At 40.0% G+C, this 23112-nt stretch overlaps 1 long non-coding RNA gene across 1 annotated transcript in view; it reads right to left on the bottom strand.

The window, feature by feature from the left end:
* Positions 1-14549: 14549 nt before the first annotated feature.
* LOC143603545 (uncharacterized) overlaps positions 14550-23112 on the bottom strand; it is a 30245-nt gene continuing 21682 nt past the window's right edge. The window contains exon 3 of the long non-coding RNA XR_013148077.1: positions 14550-14782. This is a non-coding gene — a long non-coding RNA (uncharacterized LOC143603545). The remainder of the gene's footprint in view (positions 14783-23112) is intronic.

Here is a 23112-nt window from a genome sequence, read left to right as displayed (position 1 = left end):
AATTTCTCAAGTTTCCTGTTAAGTTCCACCACTTTCACCTGGTGATCAGCTATCTGTTCATCCCTTTCAGCTATTAGTTTGGTTTTTTCTTCTAACACTTCATAGCTCAGATCAATTACTTTAAATTTTTCAGCTAGATTTGCTTTAAGACTTCTAATATCTTTTTCACTAGCTTTTATTTTTACTTTATAACTATTTTCTCTAGCTTTAGTGAAATGATGTTCTTCTTTTATGGTTTTAAATTGAGCATCCAAACTAACATACTGATCAGTTATAGTTGACAATTGTTCAGACAGATTTTCACACTTAGTGCAAGGGAGTTTAGTACTTACCTCGGTGAGCTGATCTTTCACATCTGCCATACAAGCTTCATTTTGAGCCTCTGCCATGTAAGCTTCACTTTCGCCAGTCACTTCCTCAGTATCTGCAGTTTCGATGTTCGCCATATTGGCCTGTTCGAACACTTCTTCAACATGCAGATTCCAGTTATATTCCCCATTCTGTCTGGAAATCATGGCCCTATTATCATTACCACCCCCATTCTGGTGTGTCGACCTGTTCTGACTACGTTCAACTCTCTCATTCGTGCATTCCTTCGCAAAGTGGCCATTCTGTTGACAGTTGTAACAGCGCACCTTTGACTTGTCAAAACCCGGTCTCTCACCAACAAACCTCCTTCCTGTCTTCTTCATAAACCTCTTAACCCTTCTCACAATCATCGCCATCTGCCACTGCAGATCCATCTCTTCCAGATCATCAGCATCGATCTGATCATAGTCTTCCTCCAATATTGCTGGATCAACAATCTTACCCTGAATGTAATTTTCATACGAAGCAATAAAGGATGCATAGAGAGCAAACTGCTGTTCAGCAGATTTAACACTCATGGGCATCCTTGAGTAGTTGTTGTTCGAAACACTTGGGGTAAAACTACTCTTGGTTGCTTGAGGGTTAGAAGCATTTGATCCTCCAACTACAAAGCATACATCACCATTCATGTTGAGAGATACATGACCTTCAGGTGTTGAGTTAGTGCCCGACTCTCCCTTTGAGTAGTAAGCAGACGAATCAGACTTCGAACTTGAACTTGTATTAACCTTTGCACCATACATTCCTGGATCTTGAACCTGATCAGTAGGTGTCTCTTTTCGAACCATGTTTAGTTCAAAAGTTCGTAGCTTGTTAACCGCTGTTTCCAGGTCATAGTCAGCAAAGTCTTTGTCTTCTCTCATCAACACAGTGTACATCTCCCATTTCGGTGGGAGAGCATCAAGAAGCTTTTCAACAATTTCATCTTCTTTGTAAGCAATTGAATAATTGTTGAGTTCGGTCATCAGATGATAATATCTCTTGATGATATCATCAAGTGATTCATTCTTCAAGTACTTGAAGACCGAGAATTGGGTTTTAAGTAGTTTAATCTTTGAAGCACGAATTCCCACATTACCCTCAAAACGGTTTTCAAGAGCTTCCCAAAGCTCTCTAGCAGTCTTATACTTTCTGAAGGTGTGTAGAATCTCTTGTGGAAGAGCCATAGTAATCGCAGCATGAGCTTTGCTTTCAGCCTCATACATTTTCTTCTCTTCTTCTTCCATCTCTTTGTATTTCTTTATCTGATCACGACCTTCATACTCAGCAGTAGGTGGAATGTAACCATCTTGTATGCATACCCACATCTTAGCATCTTGGTACTTGACATGTTGTTCAAAACGATCTTTCCACGCTACATAATCGGTTTTCTTAAGCATCTTCGGTGCCTTTGTAGCCGAACCCCGCTTCCACTTCCATCTTAACTAGTTCCGTAATGTTGATTGAAGACATCTTTCACAAAACACACAGAAACCCGAAAAATAACAATTTTATTTTTAACAGTACTGTAGGCGAAGTTGTGGATAACTTCGCTTAAGTCTGAACTTCGCTGATTCTGAACTTCGCTTTCTTTTTAAATTCGCCTGATTTGGCGAAGTTGTAGATAACTTCGCTTAAGGTATGCGAACTTGTGAAGTAGGCGAAGTTGTGGGTAACTTCGCTGATACAGGCGAACTTGAGAAGGTAGGCGAAGTTGTGGATAACTTCGCTTAACCTTATATCTTCGCTGAAACCCTACGAACAGTGACGGCAACTTCGCCTGATGAACACGATGAATATGCAGGTTAGATTTCTGGATTTTACGAGGTCTGTGAAGGTGTTATGGGTTGTTTATGATTGTAGGAGGTGAGTATAACACAAAAACTCAGAAAACTCGTCCCGCGAATAGTCGAACGGAACGGTTTCTACACCCGCGTGATAATCCCGAACCACACAATCGAGCAAAAGCTCTGATACCAATTGTAGGTTCCCAGCCAGATCTACACGAGATATCTCGTTCTACGTAGGTGCGGAATCCCTACGTAAGACGTTACGAGCGTAGAAGACGATACGAGTTAACACAATCGAACACACGTTACAATAAACAAATACTCGTTATATTGCAACCTTAAACACGTGATATCAATCACTGATTACAGGACTCTCTGACTCGTAAACTCGAATAATAAATCTCCTCTTGATTAAGCCGTAACCTAATCAATATATATCACGACAACTTCGCCTGGCATGTTCAGGCGAAGTTGTCCCTAACTTCGCTTGTCTAACAAGTTCGCCTATATAAGCGAACTTGTTAGCTAACTTCGCTTACATCAAATACAAAACATTACAAACTCGATTACAGACACTAGACACTGAACTACTGACATCATGCACCAACATTCTTTCCTAAGGAAAAGTAATTCGTATAAATCCCAATCAACCGCGGGGTCCGTTTACTTACCTGGAGAAACTCACCAACATGTTAGGACCTATTAAGCCAAAGCATGCTATATCAAACGTCACATAAAACAAAGTGTTTTCATTCACAAACAAAGTTAAAAACAATATCAAGGTTAAGATTAAAGGTGATAGCTTAATCAAGAAACATCATTCAAATATTCATACAAATCTATTTATGTATAGGTTAATATCATTCTCTTTCACAGTCAAGATTTTCAAACGCACACCAACAGTACAGGTGAATACGTTAAACATTTACAAACAGTCAAAAGATATTTATACTCTATAAGATGAACATGTTGTTTATCTTAAAGAGTCAGTCAACGTTTTACATGAGATTACGTTATCTCTAAAACGTTATAATACAAAATATAAAATGAAAGCAACTCAGACCGATTTCACATGTGTCTGGATCCATACATAACTGTTCAGCCAAAACAGTCAAAGGTTACGTGGCCGCGGGCTAACAGTCATAACTAGTTCTCCATTAGGGGCTCCGTGGCTCAGGGAACACTTTTGTGTGTGTAGGGTAATGGTACAAATACCGGAAGTAGAAATACTTCTGCTGAGCTTGTACAGAAAACTATATTTGTATTGTAACTGTTATTGAATTATTTACGGAGTCATACGTGTTCACCAGCACATAGCTGACGTATTTTTCCACCCAATGCAGGTAATTAAGTACTTATAAGAAGTAGCAAGGATTGGGGTCGTCTTGGAATTAGAAGTGCGCAACAAGATGGTTCAACTTTTGATATTAAAAATCCTTGTAATATAAAAATGAATTTTGTAAACGAATACTTGTGTATTTAATTTCCAAGTAAATTTTCAATGTAAATTAATATTTTAATCAACTTGAATCCTTCCCCTAAAATTAACCCATAAACTCTGATATGTTTACAAAATAGATACCAACTATTGGTCACACTTCTAGGCCCTAATTTGGGGTGTGACAGGTTGGTATCAGAGCCATCGGTTTCGACGAATTAGGTATTTAAACATTAGTACCTAAGCTTTAACATTAAAACTATTATTATTATTATGATAATTATTTCGCAAGGATAAGGTAGGATTGGTAAAATTCCTATCCCTAATTAGTGCAGATGTCTTATATTAACTATCTTGGTCATAAACGTCGAGTAGCCATTCGAACTAAACCGACACTCATTCGCGAGCCATCAGATATGGCGAGCATTAATAGTTATTACACAAACTTCTTTAGTCAAAACCAACCAATAGTTCCGGTGCAACCCTATGGGAGTCAATCCATATATCTCCCAGGAAGCCAGCAATTACCGATTGAAATTTCTGATGATAGTGCCGATAACATTCCCCAATACTATCCATCAATAATTCCATCCTATCATCCTTCCGAGGAACAAGAAGTTCAAAGTAAGATTAAGCAGGAGATTAGTTCTAGCTCATCAAGTTGGATGAATTGTCATTCTGATAAGAGTAAGTGTCATTTCGGATCGCCACCACCCAACTATCAAGTCCCACAGTTTTCCGCTGGACCAAGTCGAAAACCTAAGATGAGGGTTACTATGCACTATGAAAAGATATCATTCCAAATGCCAACTCATGATTCTTCCGAGGAAGAACCTGAAGAAGATGAAGATGAGAATCCTCATTTTCCTCCATACGTAGGACCGACTCCCTCAATCACTCAGCAAGCCAATGATATTCGAGAGGAAGCTAATCTTATCGAGGAATTCTATACTACTAATGTTCCCGGTGAGGAAATGCATGCATATGCTACAAACCCACATATTTACCCAAGAGAAAACGCTTATCTCTTTCCAGCCGCATCTGCACCAACGGGATATCCTAACCCGCCTAATGCGGTGATGGACGAGCTGCGGAATGAGAAAGTGGATAAAAAGAAAGCAGGAAAGAAAATCATCAAGAAATGTGACAAGATGAAAAATCTCGTTAGAAAGTGGATTAGAGATTAAAAAGAAAGTAGGAAAGAAAATCATTAAGAATCGTTGTTGACTATTGTGTTTTCTTTCCTGTAACAATAATAATGTAATATAAGAAAGCGTGTTTATCTTTTAAATTAAAATATTGTCTTATTCATGTAAATGAAAAAGTCAACAGTAATCTAGAAATCCAAGTCAACAAAGAAGACTATAGAAGAAAATATTCAAGCAATCCCGAATGATTGGGTGCTCAGAATTCGTGACTTAATAAAAGAAGCTGTAAACCACTTTATGAACTCATGAAAAATGGTCCTAGTAGAACGGCTTCTAAATCTAACAAAAGAAATAGTCGAAGCCGAAGTGAAACCATAAACTCAACGAAAGAATCTAAAAGAGAAAAGGAGAAAAGAGAAAGTAATAAAAAGGAATCAGAGAAAAAGAAAGAGGAAAGCACACAAAGCTCGACGGCTGAAAACGAGCTTTGTGATAAAACCAAGAAATTAAAAATACAACAAGGTTGTGACTTTAAAATTTTCAAAGTGTACAATCCAAAAGAATTTCACGGTGATAAGGGAGCAATCGTTACCCTTCGATGGTTGGAAGAGATTGAGTCCATTGTACAGCTCAGTAAGTGTACCGAGAGGACGAAAGTGCAGTATACCTCCCAAATTTTCAAGGGAGAGGTGTTGGAATGGTGGAATACCCTTATTGAGATCAAGAGTAGAGCAAATATGTATAACTTGAAATGGAAAACTTTCAAAGAAATGATATTAAAGAATTCTGTCCGATTCATGAAATGGACCAGATTCAAACCAAGTTATGGAATCACAAAGTTGTCGGAATGAATCTCAAGGAATATAATACCAAATTTCTTAGGTATTGTAGGATTGTCCCACATTTAGTCACTCTTGAATTTAATAAAGTGGCACGGTATATTTATGGACTACTAATCGAGATACGTGATTTGGTCCGTTCTCATATGCCATACACAATGGAATCTGCCATGGAGTTGGCTGGATATTTAATGGACGGAATGATCAGGAATAGGGATGAAAGGAAGAAAGATGATGGTAGATCAACTGCTGGAGGAAAGGTGAGAATGATTGAAAGAAAGAGGGAAGGAGCATTCGTGTATAACCGGCCGGTTTGCAAATCTTGTGTCATGTGACACTTTGGCAAATTTCTTTGACCATTTAGCACCATTATATGTAATTTTTGCAAAAAGGCGGGTCATGTTGAAGCTGATTGAAAGAGGAAGGCTGTGGTGTGTTTTGATTGTGGAGAGAATGAGCATTTTAGTACTGAATGTCCGAAAAGGAAGCCGACAACAGTAGCGGCTGGAGTAGGTGGTAGTGGTGTCAATGCCGATGCCAAGAAAGGGAACGCGCGTGTCTTCAGTTTGGATACTCAGAAGGCTGCGGACATACCTGATGTGATCACAGTTACGTTTCCTATTAATAATGTTTATGCTAGAGTTTTGTTCGACTTAGGTGCGGATCAGAGTTTAATAGATTATAAGTTCTGTAGTCTATTAAATGAACCTCTAGTTAAATTAGAAAAGCACTACGAAGTTGAAACTGCTGATGGAAATGTGAGTAAAATAACCGAAGCTTTAGATAATGCCACACTTTCTTTAGCCAATCACATCATACCTGTACGATTGTTACCCATGACATTAGCAGGTTTTGATGTGGTTTTAGGTATGGATTGGTTATCATCTAATCAAGCATGTATCCTATGTAATGATAAATCCATTGACATCCGAACATCTAATAATAAAACCATTCGTATAACTGGAGACAAAGAGGCAGGAAAGATAGGAATAATCACGAAAATAAAAGCAAGTCGTTGCTTAGGTAAGGGATGCTTTGCATTCATGGCCTATGTAACCAAAGAACCCCAACCCAAGAAAAAGAAAGAGGTGCCAGTTCTATCCGAATTCAAAGATGTGTTTCGTGATGAACTACTTTGAATCCCACCAGATAGAGAACTAGTGTTTAAAATCGACCTCATTCCGTGAACTTAGCCAATAGCCAAAATCTCCATATAGACTAGCACCCACCGAAATGAAAGAGTTGAAGAAACAATTGAATAAAATGTTGGAAAAAAGATTCATACGACCGAGTTCGTCACCATGGGGAGCTCCAATTCTTTTTGCTAAGAAAAAGGATGGATCGATGAGAATGTGCATAGATTATCGGGAGCTAAATAAAGTTACAATAAAAAACAAGTACCCATTACCAAGGATCGATGATTTGTTTGATCAACTTCAAGGGGAAAGTCATGTTTCCAAAATTGACCTAAAATCAGGATATCATCAATTGAAAGTGCAAGAAGAAGATATACCCAAGACAACTTTCAGGACTAGGTACGGACATTATGAGTTCACATTTATGCCTTTTGGACTCACTAATGCTCCGACAGCTTTCATGGATATGATGAATCATATTTGCAAATCATATCTCGACAAGTTTGTTATCGTATTCATTGATGACATTCTTATTTACTCTAAATCCAAATAAGATCATCAAGTGCATCTCAAACTCATACTTGAAACCCTAAGGAAAGAGAAGTTGTACGCCAAATTCTCTAATGTGAATTTTGGTTAATGGAAGTTCAATTTCTTGGTCATATTGTAAACAAGAAAGGTATTCAAGTATACCCAACAAATATTGAAGCAATTACAAAATGGGAGAAACCCAAGACACCAACACAAGTCAAAAATTTTCTAGGATTAGCTGGATACTACTGAAGATTCATACAAGACTTCTCTAGAATAGATGTTCTATTAACTTCACTCACTAGGAAATCACTTTAGTTTGAATGGGGACCAACACAAGAAGAAGCATTCGAAACACTTAAACAAAAGTTAATCAATGCACCTATCTTGACCTTGCCAGAAGGATTGGATAACTTTATCATATACTGTGATGCTTCGCACACATGCATGATATGTGTTTTGATGCAAGGAAATAAATTTAATGCATATGCTACGAGACAATTAAAGGTTCATGAAAAGAATTACGCCACACACGATCTTGAATTAGGCACTATAATTTTCGCGTTGAAACTATGGCGACATTATTTGTATGGTATAAAATTCACAATATACACTTATCACAAAAGTTTGAAGCATATATTCGATCAAAAATAATTGAATATGAGGCAAAGGCGTTGGATGGAAACTCTCAACGATTACGACTGTGAGATCGTATATCACGAAGGAAAAGCCAACGTAGTGGCTGATGCCTTAACTAGAAAGGAACATGATAAGCCTAAAAGAGTCCGAACTCTTAGATTAGAACTTAGAATTTGATTTAGCTAACCAGATTAAAGAAGCTCAAAAGTTAGCACTGGAAGAAGGGAACATTAAAGTCGAGAAAGAAAACGGTATCATCGATCAATTGGTCAAAGGAGATGATGAAATACATAGACTCGACAAAAGAATTTGGGTACCAATAATTGGAAATTTGAGAGATAAGATTCTTGAAGAATCACACAAGTCAAAGTATATGATGCATCCGGGAAGTGACAAGATGAATCACAATCTGAAGGATGAGTATTGGTGGATTGGTATGAAGAAGGATATTGCTCTATATGTCGCAAAATGCCTAACCTGTTCTAAAGTAAAAGCCGAACATCAAAAGACATTAGGATTATTACAACAACCGGAAATACCAATATGGAAATGGGATAAGATAACCATGGATTTCATTACGAAGTTACCCAAAACTTCTAGTCAAAATGATGCAATCTGGGTTATTGTAGCTTACCAAGTCTTCTCATTTTCATTCAAATACAAGAAACATATAGCATGGATAAGTTAGCACAATTGTATGTGGAAAATATAGTATCTTTACATGGTGTGCCGCTATCCATTATCTCCGATAGAGATAGTCGTTTCACTTCAAATTTCCGGTCATGCTTTCAAAGGGCAATGGGGACTCGATTAAACCTAAGTACTGCATACCATTCCCAAACAGATGGACAAAGTGAGCGTATGATTCAAACTTTGGATGATATACTTCGTGCATGTGTAATAGATTTAAGAGGAAGTTGGGATACTCATCTTTCATTAATGGAACTCTCGTACAACAATAGTTATCATACGAGTATCCAAATGACACCGTTTGAAGCTCTGTATGGACGGTAGTGTAGAACACCTGTATGTTGGTCTGAAATAGGTGATAATCAATTGTCAGGACCCCCAATTGTTCAAAGAACCAGTGATCAAGTAATACAAATTCGTGAACAATTGAAAACGGCAAGAGATAGACAAAAGAGCTATGCGGACATCCACCGTAAGCCATTAGAATTCAAAAAAGGCGATAAAGTACTACTCAAGGTATCACCCTGGAAAGGTGTAGTACGATTCCGGAATAAAGGGAAATTGAGTCCACGTTTCGTTGGATCATTCAAAATACTTGAAAGAATTGGACTAGTTGCTTATCGACTGGAATTAACCAAGGAAATGAAAGGTATTCATGATGTATTTCACGTGTCTAATTTACGCAAGTGTTTAGCTGATGAAACCCTTGCAATGCCTTTAAAGGATGTTAAAGTCAATGAGAAGCTTAAGTTTGTAGAACAACCAATTCAAATCGAAGAAAGTATGATCAAGTACCTCAAACGAAAACGACTAAAGTTAGTGAAAGTTAAATGGGATTCAAGACGAGGACCCGAGTATACATGGGAGCTCGAGTCAGAAATGAAGAAGAAGTATCCCTATCTATTCCAATAAATCTCGAGGACGAGATTATTCAAAAGGTGGGGAGGATGTAAAACCACATAGATAACCATTATAAAACTTAGTTAAATGCCAATTCATAAAGTCTAGGGACTTAAAATGAAAATTCTAAAAGTTTTACATCATCGCTATACGCGACGAGATGCACATAAACCCATTGCGTAACGCGATGGACTTGCACACAAAACAAGATTTGGGCAGCTAAGCGATATGCGATGCCCAAGTCCATAGAACCATCGCGATACGCGATACCTCGTTAAGAAATATGGTACACGTGTCCAACCACGTGTCAACACGTGGCACGTTTTGACAGGCCATGTGTCACCACGTGGCTTGGCGGTGTAAATTGCGGCGCTGCGCTACGCGACGGGATTAAAAGAAATCCATCGCGTATCGTGACGGGTTACAAAATCTGCCTCTAAAGGGGGGGGGGAGGGTGACGGGATTGAACCCAACTCATCCCAAAACACCTTCAATTTCACTCACATAAGCCTAGAGAAGCGTGTGCCCGATTATTACAACGAGCCGGTGTTTCGTTTTCTCGAAGTTCGTGCAAGTTTAGAAGTAATAAACAAGTTATCAATCGTTAAAGCGAGTTAGATCAAGATCTTACCCGTCAAGTCATTACTCTTTTCTTATTATCATTCCGAGTCTTCATACTAAGGTAGGAGTTATGTTTAAGTTACTTAAGTTATAGCTTAGACTTTAATCGAGGCTATGACCTTTAACCTTGAAAGTATTTTATAAACATTCAACGAGTTTTCATGAACGTTACTTTTTAATGAAGTAATGTTAATAAAGTTTTATTTTGACGGACATGTAGTAAACTGTAAAGGGGATATCACTAATAGTGAGTTTCTTGCCTAAGGAAAAGTAATTCGTATAAATTTCAATCAACCGCGGGACCCATTTACTTACCTGGAGAAACTCACCAACATGTTAGAATCTATTAAGCCAAAGTATGCTATATCAAACGTCACATAATACAAAGTGTTTTCATTCTCAAACAAAGTTTAAAACTTTATCAAGGTTAAGCTTAAATGTGATAGCTTAATCAATAAACATCATTCAAATATTCATACAAATCTATTTATGTATAGGTTAATATCATTCTCATTCACAGTCAAGATTTTCAAGCACACGTCACGGTACAGGTGAATACGTTAAACCTTTACAAACAGTCAAAAGATATTTATACTCTATAAGATGAACATGTTGTTTATCTTAAAGAGTCAGTCAACGTTTTACATGAGATTACGTGATATCTAAAACGTTATAATACAAAATAGAAAATAAAAGCAACTTACACCGATTTCACATGTGTCTGGATCCATACATAACTGTTCAGCCAAAACAGTCAAAGGCTACGTGGTCGCGGGTTAACAGTCATAACTAGTTCTCCATTAGAGACTACGTGGCTCGGGGAACACTTTTGTGTGTGTAGGGTAGTGGTACAAATCCCGGAAGTAGAAATACTTCTGTTGAGCTTGTACAGAAAACTATATTTGTATTGTAACTGTTATTTAATCATTTATGGAGTCATACGTGTTGACCAGCACATAGCTGACGTATTTTTCCATCCAATGCAGGTAATTAAGTACTTATAAGAAGTAGCAAGGATTGGAGTCGTCTTGGAATTAGAAGCGCGTAACAAGATGTCTCAACATTTGATATTAAAAATCCTTGTAATATAAACATGAATTTTGTAAAAGAATACTTGGGTATTTAATTCCCAAGTAAATTTTAAATGTAAATTAATATTTTAATCAACTTAAAGTCTTCCGCTAAAATTAATTCATAATCTCTAATATATTTACAAAACAGGTACCAATTATTAGTCACACTTCTAAGCCCTAAGACGGGGTGTGACACCATATCCATCGTCAGATCAACATATTTAACGCACCAGATTACTTCTTACACTTTTTAGACACATTTCACTTCTTATTTTAACCACACCCTATATATATATATATATATAGTTGGTTGAAGTTAATACACGTCAAGCTTTATGAATTTGAATTGTGTCTATTTGTTAAGAGAAGTAGTATCTTAAATTAATTGTTTAGTGGCATGTAATATTGACGTGGCAAGAAATTTATAAGAGCTTAACAGCTCATTACTCTATTTTAATAGGTAAGGCATATCGCGGGATGTAATGGAATATATATGCACTAATTAATTGTGTACATAGAAGTGTACATTATCTATCTATTCTAATAAATAACTACACATTTTTGCCACTTGTAACTCTCATAGCCCTCTTCCCTTTTTTCAACATTTCAATATATGATCCTTATATTTTAAGTTATTTCACTGTATGAATTCAAATTTATCTTTGTTAAATGTAAATCATATTCAATTCATTCATTAATATTAACGGTGAAAGATAAGAAAACAAGAAAATATCAAAATTGAAGTTGCATATCTATTAAAATAAATTTTGAAATCGTAGGTAATTAAAATCATAGTAAACTATAACTTGTTTTTAAACTGGGATTGGAGCAGTCGTGCATAATTTTTTTTACATTAGATTAGTTTCAAATTTAGATTTAAAATTTTCTCATATGTATTTAAACTCAAGAAAATGTGTATTTTCTTAGTTTATTCAAACATTTTATATAAATATTGCAAACATGAAGAATACATATTATATATATCTTGGTGTTTAGCATTAAATCATTGAAGTTGAATATTATAATTATAATCCATATACATAACAATTTACTATATGAACTATCTATCATTTATTTTATAACTTTTTTGTGTAGTATAAATGGTTAGCAACAAGAAAATCAATATTTAGTTTTTTCAATATTTTTCTTTCATAACTCAGACAGAAATGTTCCAGAAATATGTATTTTATTATTTGATTTATACTTTTTTATACATTCAACTATATTTAATTTAATATGTCTTATAAGACAAATTACTTAATTAAAAGCTTTCAAATTTTTAAACCAAAAAATATGTTTCAGTCCCTTTCCACTATTTTCGCTTTCCAAAAATAATTTAGGATATGGAAACCTAGAATATCGTTTTCATCAGTTATTTACATAATTTCAATATTATATTAACTTAGTAATTTTATTTTTATACAAATACAACGATTTGAGGTCGTGTTAGTGTTACATGTTGGGTAATACATAATTAAAGTGTATTAAAGTTTATAATAAAACTATACACAATTTTTTTTTAAAGTTACAGTTAGTTGAACATGACTTTAATGTTATTATTTCTTTGTCATTTTCACTCACATGAAATGAAACAAATCATTTTGTTATATTTAAATTTTGTGTTTTATATGTTTCTTGATTATACAATTGTTAATTTTAATATATAAAATTAATTAAAATTTGTCATATGCAGTATATTAATAACAAAAAATAATTTATCATGATAAATCAATTTCAGATTCTAAAGACTCTAAGGATGATTATATCATCAAAGTTTAAGTAATCTGTTTTTTTGGAAGAATCATGTTTTTTTTATAAACAGGAGAGAATGGTCTCAAATGACATCATATATATTAACTGATCAAAAGGTATGACATTTTATGTGTATGAATATTTTTTTTGTTAGTATCACAGATATATATTATCATTTATATAGGGTCGCGGTATGTACTTGAAACCTTATTTGTCACACAGATAACTATGCATGGCTATATCAAGAGTTATAAGCAGACATATATGTTACCTTAACAAGAGTTACAAGTATACTTGGACTAAAGATTTTGATTTTTGATAAACAATGTATACCAACCAATACAATCACAAATGTAGTGTACAAGAAAAGTTGTGCTTATTTGTAACATATTTGTGTAATCTTATTTATGTAATTTCTGTAATTTTTATATAAATTAGTATTAAAAATAATTAATGATGATTTTGTTGACTGTAATTCACTTCATAGTTAAAGTGTAAATTTTTCATCAATTACCCGTGTAATACACGGGCCTCAAACTAGTAATATTATATATGCATACGAAAATATTGTTAACAAATGGTTAACGCGGAATGTTTTATTATTATTATTATTATTATTATTATTATTATTATTATTATTATTATTATTATTATGTCTCTAATTTTTATATGCTACTTTAATAACTTAAAGTTCATTTATATATCAACTCATTCAAAATATCGTTTCTCTTGCTAATCGTTCAAGTAAGAATATTTTGGATATTAGTTGAACAATATATATTTTGACAATGACCATACTATATATTTATGTTTTGGCCTATAAATTTTTAGAGTTTGCACTTTTTGTAAGCAATTTTGATGGATGTTACGTCTTTGTCATCTTTATTTAAATCTCGTTCTCAAGACTTGTTATGCAATATATTTTTTTTCTAATATCAACTTTGCAATACTTAATGACCATTATCATTGATCTTGGTGGTTTGGGTATACTTCTGCACCCTTTTATTTTTGGCATTGCTATTTTTAAATAACATTTGATTAGTTCTCGGTTTTCAAATATATTCACATTTGTTTTTTAAATGAGAATGATCTCTTATAGATAACATGTAAATTGTTTATAATTTCAACATAAAACTTCATATAAAATTGAATTTCCGATGTTCACGTACTAATTTGAAAACTGATTCAACATGTTTATTATTAACTATATTAGAACCCGTATAATACACAGATTAATAAATAAACAAAACAACATATAATTGATTAATAATATAAAGATAATATACATTTTTGGATTCATACCATATAAACAATTACAAGTTTACAATATAATTGGGTAAAAACATTGATCAACTTTTTAAGTCAAATACAAATTTTTTTTATTTTTTTTATTATTATTATTTTTAAGATGAATTCCACTTTTTCTCATTATATAGAAACATAAATATTACATCAACATAGCAGGTAGGCGGGCAACAAGCTACGCCGCCACCCCTTTCTGAATTGCAAATTTAAATACAAATTTAAATAAAAAAAAGTATAAATCCCAAAAGTTGATATTGCACATTTCGCATTATTTGACCATAAAAGTCAAATCTACATATGCACCACAGAAAAATAATCAAATGACTCGATTAAGATTAAAAAAAACCCCTATAGTTTGACTTCACAAAGCAAATCTCAAACCATTACCGAATTTTCATGTTAGGCCTTGAAAATTTGACCTGTTATCCAATTTTAACTTTCCGCGAAACCTGAGAAACGCATCATGATGTGCAACCTGTAGCTGGATTGACGTATACCAAATCACCCAAATGTCCCATGACCCGTTTGCAGACTCATTTACAATCTGCTGTAAATTGAAGCTGAACCTAAACCTACTGTTAAAACCTAAAACACTTCCCAAAATTACCCCTGTATCCAAAATTAGAGCTGATGAGTATACAAAATATAGTGTAAATAAGCAAATATGTTACTAAAAAGCATCCACAATGACATCTGTTCCAACCAAAATGATTCATTACAAATAATGCATCATTGACATTAGCCATCATCCTTGTTCTGCACATATCAAATATGAAGAGGTAGGTCCCAGCAGAGCCCAGTTGGACCCGCAAGACTCACCTTAAACAGGGACGTCTGCGCAGAAACCAACTGGATCCGCAGGACCAACCATGCTCAGAGACGTGACGTCCTTACGCCCAGTACGCAAGCTGGTCTTCAGGAAATGCCTCCCAATGGTGAAGGACTCCGCCTGTCCCCGCAGCCTCGGATACAAGCCATTAGGGAAGGCCACCCGCGCAGCAAGGCTACACGCACAAGGCACTTAGCTCTCAATCGTTCAGTGTCACCTGAAGGAATGAGCGAAGCCGGGAACAATCCCGCACAAGGGCGGGAGGGGGAATACTCCCGCCCAAATAAGCCAGTCCGTACGATACAGGAAGATCTTCTGTACTGTACCTGACGAGGTATGGGAAAAAGATCTGACTAAAGATACGACAGCTTATAGACAACAGTATGGCGAGCAGCATGCTCCTACACTGTATGTCACTATTAGCCGCTGCCTACTCACCAACTCTTGCCATACCACGTGCGTAGCTGACAGTTGGTGGAAAAGGAATAGTATACAGCAGGCCTGGTCGCTGTCAGCCGCTACCTACCCACCAACTACCAGCAGGGCACGTGCGTAGGCTACTGTTGGTGGAACAGGAACACTGTTGCAACCGGCCATACCTCCTTGGAAACCTACCTTCGGCTATAAATACCACAAATGGTATGACCATCTCATCTTATCATATCTTATCACATTATCATCATATTATACCTGATATCTGCTCTAGCAATCTCTTAATATACTTTTATATTTAAAGAGCAATCTAGTCTGATTCTCACGCCGGAGGGTGGTCACAAGGAGGAACCCCCTCCCCCTTCTCAGTGACGAGCTCACGGTGTCTGTTTTGCAGGTTATCAGAAGAACCATCTTCTCAGGGTCTAACCCCTCGTGGGAAACATCTATCTAACCCCCAGGTTACCAGTAATCTGTCTGGGGTCAGGTTAGTGTTTCTTCATTGGCGCCATCCGTGCATAAAGCTAGAACTACATTTTTCTCCAGTTTTTTCAAACTTCTACAAAGATGGTTAGAGAAATTCCGGTAACCACGACCCCAGCTACTGGGGGGAATACCGGTAACACAGTTTTTACAAACACTACCCCGGTTACCCAAGCCGGGGCAAGTGAAGTAAATTTTACGAACACTACCCCAGTTACTCATGCTGGGGCAAGTGCAGTAAATGATCGCCTACTGGGATCCACTAATACCCAGGTTGAGAAACGAAGACTCCCCCGCCAAACTCTCGATGAAGTCAAGGCATGGGCGGAGGCACGACAAAAGGAATTCCAGGCCGAGTTGAACGAACGCTTGCGTTCCGTACAACAGGCCGACGAATTCGAATATTGGGAGGATGACTCGGAGGAATCCGACTCCGACGCGAACCCTCGCCATAGGGCAAAAGGGAAGCGTAAGGAAATGGAATCCCAACCGAAAAGGCATTTTGGACAAGCCTTCAAACCAAAAAGCACAGGTGGAAGTCCACGAGACTTCTCCAAAACGTTCAGACCAAACGTTGCAAATGCAGGAACGTCCAAATTTGCAAGGGACATTGCGGAAGCAATCGCCCCAAGGAGTGCCAAACAAATGCCTAACATAGGCACATATGACGGTATATCTGATCCAGACGATCATTTGAACAGGTTCATAGCAGGGGCAACCGTCAGCAATTGGACGGAACCCACGTGGTGCTACATGTTCCAAATGACGCTTGTTGGGGCTGCTAGAGCTTGGTTTGATCGTCTACCGGTCAACCACATCTACGACTGGGCAGACTTCCAGCAGAAGTTTAGCCAACACTTCAGCCAGCAACGAAAGTATACCGAGGAGCAATGGACAATCCTCAAATGCATACGGGAAGAAGATGAACCTCTGCCAAACTTCATCACTCGCTTCAACTCAAAGAAGCTAAGTTTGGGCAATATCAGCGAAGATCTTGTTCGCGCAGCCTTCATCCAAGGCGCGCATGACCCAGAGCTCATCCGCACCCTAACGGGTAAAGATGGTATGCCATCCACATGGGATGCCATCATGACAGCAGCAAAACGCTATGCGGAAACGGAGAAGCAACTGGGTAGAGATCTCCCACAGAGCACAAACCTCTACACAAGGAAGACGAGAGAAGACAATGTCCTCACCGCCCGATTAAATAAAAAGCGGAAGCTAGGCATTTGGCAGTCAAGGGTAAACTTTGACACCTCATCCGGCTTGCAACATCGATTGGGCGGAAGGGATAATGTACAGCCGCACCGAAACTCCAGATGGACGCCACTCACCAAAAGCGTCACTGAGATATTCGCCACTGAAGAGCTCCCGTGGCCAAAGCCTCCAATAATCCGACATCGTCACGATGCTGATCGGAGCAAATACTGTGACTTTCACAAGACAAAAGGCCACAACACTGAAGAATGCATAGACGTAAAAGACATGGTTGAAGCATTTGTCAGAGATGGGACGCTCGCGCACCTCGTGGCGCAATAAAGGCTGAGCAGGCGGGTGCGTGTAGAACCCTAGCTGGGGAAAACACGAATAAAAATTCCAGCTTCAATATCGAGACTACATGCTGCGTAAAGAACGAGATCCCGAACCAGGTGCGTATCGGCTCGATGGCACTCCCATCCCAACAACATGGAAGGGAGCTCATTTACACAGTTTGCATGTAAATCAATTCCAATTTGTAAAGAAGGCCAAGAGCCACTTCTAATGGAAATGATTCTCTTTAGAACATCGAAGCTGATGATTTTACTTTTCTGCACTAATATGACGATATTCACATTATGCGAAGTCGTTGCGTGGGAAGGCGGTTCTACCGGCACAAACCCAATAATGTGAAAAAACCTTCACGCAGGTCAGTTGAAGGGGAAAGGTTCAGCACCCAAAAATGAAAGTGCCGGTCTATCCGCACGAATCATAATGAGGAAACTGAACACTAACCTATTGACAACCGCGCGTCGAACGGTTCAAAACAAAATTCTCAAAAGGATGAGGAAAACCTACACGCAGGTCAGATAAGGGTAAAGTTTTGCCATCCTACTAAGTGCAAGTGACGGTTCCACCCGCACAATCACGAAAGAGGAAGCAAAACTTCACACCTATTATCAACCACGTTCAAAGGTTAACTTATCCTCAAAAGATGAGGAAAACCTACACGCAGGTCAGATAAAGGTAAAGTTTCGCCATCCTACTAAGTGCAAGTGACGGTTCTACCCGCACAATCACGAAAGAGGAAGCAAAACTTCACACCTATTATCAACCACGTTCAAAGGTTAACTTATCCTCAAAAGATGAGGAAAACCTACACGCAGGTCAGATAAAGGTAAAGTTTCGCCATCCTACTAAGTGCAAGTGACGGTTCTACCCGCACAATCACGAAAGAGGAAGCAAAACTTCACACCTATTATCAACCACGTTCAACAGGTTAACTTATTCTACACTTGGAAAATTGCTAATTTAAACTAAGTATGCAAGTCATAAGTTTATAAAGCAAGAAACCCAAAGAAGGAAATAACAATCTTATACGCAAAAAGATTAATATTTCACAAGTGAATTATTACAAGAATGGCCGGGTAACTACCCGCCTACGAAAAGAATAAAATAAATCTATACAAGCTAAAACTATCCTAGCAGTGGGAAGGGATCTTCAGGATCAGGCTTCAGGGCCACTTCCACTTGGACCAGCCCCATCGGTAGAGCGTGGCAGTTCAAGGAAAGCTTTGAGGATAGCTAACCCATTATCAGCAGCAGCTACTTGGTTCACCTTCTCCACCACTGGATGCGGGAAGGCGGCGTATTGATTTACTGCTTGGTCGTATATGGCTTCAGTATCAACATTGTACAAAGGGAAGTTGGAAGGCGGGAAGCCTTTCTCAACGAACCCTAGACCAAGCAGGAAGCCGGCCAGTTCCCCATCCTCGTGAGAAGCGTTGAGGGCTGCGCTCATAGCATCATCGTAGGTAGTCTCTGAGAAGACCCGATGCACAACCTACAAAGAAAGTATACAAGTGTCAAACACCTTTTCTATGTACAAAGGAAAGCGTGAAGACGTAAAGTTAAACATACCTGAGGCAGCGCCTCTCGAAGAAGCCATTCCTTGGCAACCAGAGCTTCTTGGAGGGCGGCTTGAGCTTGGGTGCAGGCGCGTTCGGCTGCGCTTTTGTTAAGGTTGGCAAGTAGCACTTCCTTTGCAGCAGCCTCTTCAACGCCCTTTAGCTTCCGCTCGGTGTGATCAAGCACGCCCCTCTGGTCCAGGATTTCTTGAAGCTTCTTGGCATCCTCCATCGCCAAGGCATCATGAGCACGTTGGAGAGCCTCCAATTTGGCCTTGAGCTCCTCGTTCTCCACGCGTAAAGGCTCAGCAACGGCTTCAGCCTTGGTGGCCCTCTCGGTTGCGTTCCTCGCAGTCTCCTTAGCCAGCCGAAGCTGTTCGTTAACAGCTTGGGCAGCCTTGGAGCGGGCCTCGAGTCGCGCTTGAACCTCAACCTCGAGGGCCTTGAAGGCCTTCTCCTTCTCCGCAGCAGCTGCGGCCAACTTTTGGTTCTCCTCCCGAAGAGCCCGCGCTTGAGATACGTCTTTGGCGCGAGCTGCTTTTAACTTGTCGTTTTCACGACAAAGCAGCTCGACGCGCGGCTGCATCCGGGCCTGGAGAACCCGAAGCTCATTGGTTAGCCTACCCTCCTGGTAGCTAGCCATGGCTTCCCCCAACGCACCATGGGGAGCAGCGTGGCGAGCCCACTCCACGCACTCCACAGGGGTACGAAGGGTTGTTCCTCGGCGTATGTTCCATCGCGGAACATACACTTCATTGGAATCCGACACTGCAAAAACAAAAAAGCAGTTAGGAAAAGATGATAAAAAATAAAAGCGAAAAAGGGCCAAAGGAACCCTACGCACCTGTAGGGTCTATAACAGGCCGATAGCCGCCGAACCCATCACCTGAACCCAAAGGAAACCCATCCAAAAGGTCAGGCAGATGGGAAGGTGGCAAAGATTGGCGAGTACTCCCATGCGTACCTGATGGGCCGGCCGTCGGTGCCGGTGGCGGGGGCATGGTGGCAGCCGCCGCAGTCACTGCCGCAGAATCCGCAGCAATCGTAACCGCCGGCTCGGTGAAAGATGCTGTAAAAATCGCACTTACCACCGGCGGTGACGTCATCTCGGCTGGAACAGTCGGCTCAAGGGACTGAGCAACTGATCCAGCGGAAGCAGGCGCAGGCGCCTGGGTCGTCGCCTCAGGTAGGCTGACCGAGCCTACCGTCATTGGCGGAGAGGTACTCCTCTGCGCTCCACCCTGGAATGCGTCAACATCCACGCCTGCACAAGAAGATAAGTGTTAATAAATTTATGAAGTATGATAAATCTACAAAAACAAGGATGTTTGTACTTACGGGTTTTCTTGAGCCTGAACGTACGGACGGGCGGGGACGAGCCCGATGGAGCCGGTCTCTTGATGCCGGTCACCGTCGTCGTCAATGGTTCTCCGGAGGTAACAGTCGTAGCCTCCGGAACAGTGGTCTTCTCACCCCCGGGGCTCCCCGCCACCTCTTCACTATCTGACTCGGTGTCAGATAGGAGCACCGGATCAGCTGTGGAGGCCTTCTCCTTCCCTTTCCCACCGGCAGCCTTCCTCTTCCGCACCAGCGGAGGACCATCTGCGGATTCCTCAGAAGAGGACAGGATGTCAGGAATTCCAGCAGCGGGTACAGCATTGAGGGGTTGAGGATAGAGTATCGCCTTACCTGGCCGCCGTTGGCTCAGGATCTCGTGGCCCAGCGGATAGACCTCCACAAACGGATCCGCCGTTTGCTCCAGGATGGGCAACTCGTTCTCGTCCAGAGCACGAGTGCCCACCCGCACGGGACCGTCAGCTTCCCGCGGGTACAGGAGCGACTCCAAATCGTTCCCCTCTGAAAGAAAAGAAACAGTTAGAAGACAGACTCATATCAGCAAAAAAGACAAGACATACCATAAGGAATAGAGTTCAAACCGTATTCGAGAAGGATGGGAAACCGGGACGCATCCTTCCATACCCGGCTCATCCCCAGCATCACCATCCCGGACTCCGCAAACCGGTAAACCGGAGATTGGACCCGGGATATCTTCTGGTAGCTGGAAGCATGAAGGCTCGGAAGCGCTTGCCCCTTCTTAAACTTCATGGCAATGGGGATGGCGCGGGCAGAAACGTAGAAGAACTCCCGCTTCCACGATCGGAGACTGCGCTCGGTCACGCAGATCTTCAAACCCTTAATACGGGTCGTCAGGGTGTACCACCCCTGGATGCACCTCCAAGTATAGAAGGTCATCAGGCGGTCCACATAGGGCTCAATGCCCAGAATCCGGCACACCCACTCGAAGTGCCGGATCTTGGCAATCGCCATCGGATGCAACTCGGTTAGGTGCACGCCGTGCCTCTCCAGGACACGGTACACAAACTTTGTCAATGGGAACCTAAGGTTCCCATAAACAAAGAATGCAGCATATACCCCGATCTTGCCACTGGGGGCATCGTACACAGTCTGGTGGGGTTCAGGAAACTCAGGCTCAAGAGACTCAAGCATGAACTTCCTGACGACATACTGATACTGATCGACAGGTAGAGCACACTGGCACTCGCCAGCAGTACTCCTATCATCGGCTACAGCTTCAGCATCATGGGAAGACATTTTGAAGAAGAAAGCGATTTCAGGAAAATGCTTGCCTGAAAAGGGGAGTATTTGCCGGAAATCGCTAAGAAGAAGAAGAGAAGGGTGAAAGTGTGGATTACAAAGAACCCTCTCCCCCTTTATATAGTAATCGCTATTAATGCGGTGAATTTAATGCGGAGGAGAGAGAAATCGAAGGTGCAATGAAACTATGACACGTGGCAAAAAGCAAGCTGGAAACAGCTTTTGAAAGGACGTGTGCCAGTAATTTCGCGGCCACGCGCCCGAAAATCGCGCCCACGCGCCTGAAAAGCGTCTGGAATGACCATGTACTGTCACGTCACCATAACTTCCTGCACGTCCTGACACAGTCAGAAGAAACCGTCGCACGACGTTTCAGAGGTTTGGACTGTTCCTATCTTTCCACCAACCCTTCGAATTTCAAAATTCAAATTTTGAAAATATTAAAAAGTAAGCGGGAAAATACCCCTTACCTTGGCAAACAAGTAACTGTAAGACGGATGCGGGTACAGTGTAAAGGCAAAACCCTTCACGTACCTAGCACCCACAGGGAATTGAAGCCAAGTAAAACGTTGGCAAACAAGTAACTGTAAGACGGATGCGGGTACAGTGTAAAGGCAAAACCCTTCACATACCTAGCACCCGCAGGGAATTGAAGCCAAGTAAATTTTGGCGAACAAGTAACCGTAAGACGGATGCGGGTACAGTGTAAAGGCAAAACCCTTCACATACCTAGCACCCGCAGGGAATTGAAGCCAAATATTCCTCGACAACCAAGTAACTATAAGACGGGTGCAGGTACAGTGTAAAGGCAAAACCCTTCACATACCTAGCACCCGCAGGGAATTGAAACCAGGAATACCTTGGAAGTAAAGTAACCATAAGACGAGCGCTGGTACAGTGTTAAGGCAAAACCCTTCACATACCTAGCGCTCCGCTGGGAATTGAAACCAAGAAGGATCTTCTGGGCAATGCTTGCGGAAGCGGAAATAACATCCCCGCATAGCGGGAACGTCGAGAACTACGTTGTTTGAAGCTCCAGGATGGAATTGGTGGTTTTAAAATAATTGATCACTATGTTCAAAACAATCAAAACCTCATGGAGAGTCCACACAAGTGGGACTCAACGCTCCTGACTTGCGAGGAGGTTACAGACCTACCCGCATCATACCCAAAGACCAAGCAGGAAACTCGGGAATTTCTGCAAGTGACAAGGACTTCCGCGGGAAGAATCCCCATGGAAAACCTTAAAAAACCCTTTTCAAAACCCTTTGCTTAAGTCCAAAAGTTCACCTCACTTTATTAAACACGCATGAGAAGAACATTGGACTGGGGGGACTTGAAGAGGTAGGTCCCAGCAGAGCCCAGTTGGACCCGCAAGACTCACCTTAAACAGGGACGTCTGCGCAGAAACCAACTGGATCCGCAGGACCAACCATGC

Source organism: Bidens hawaiensis, unplaced genomic scaffold (genome assembly GCF_021521415.1).
Source record: "Bidens hawaiensis isolate Kalapana, Puna unplaced genomic scaffold, B.hawaiensis_p1.1 tig00062125_1, whole genome shotgun sequence".
Lineage (NCBI taxonomy): Eukaryota > Viridiplantae > Streptophyta > Magnoliopsida > Asterales > Asteraceae > Bidens > Bidens hawaiensis.
This window is presented reverse-complemented; position numbering and strand designations above follow the sequence as displayed.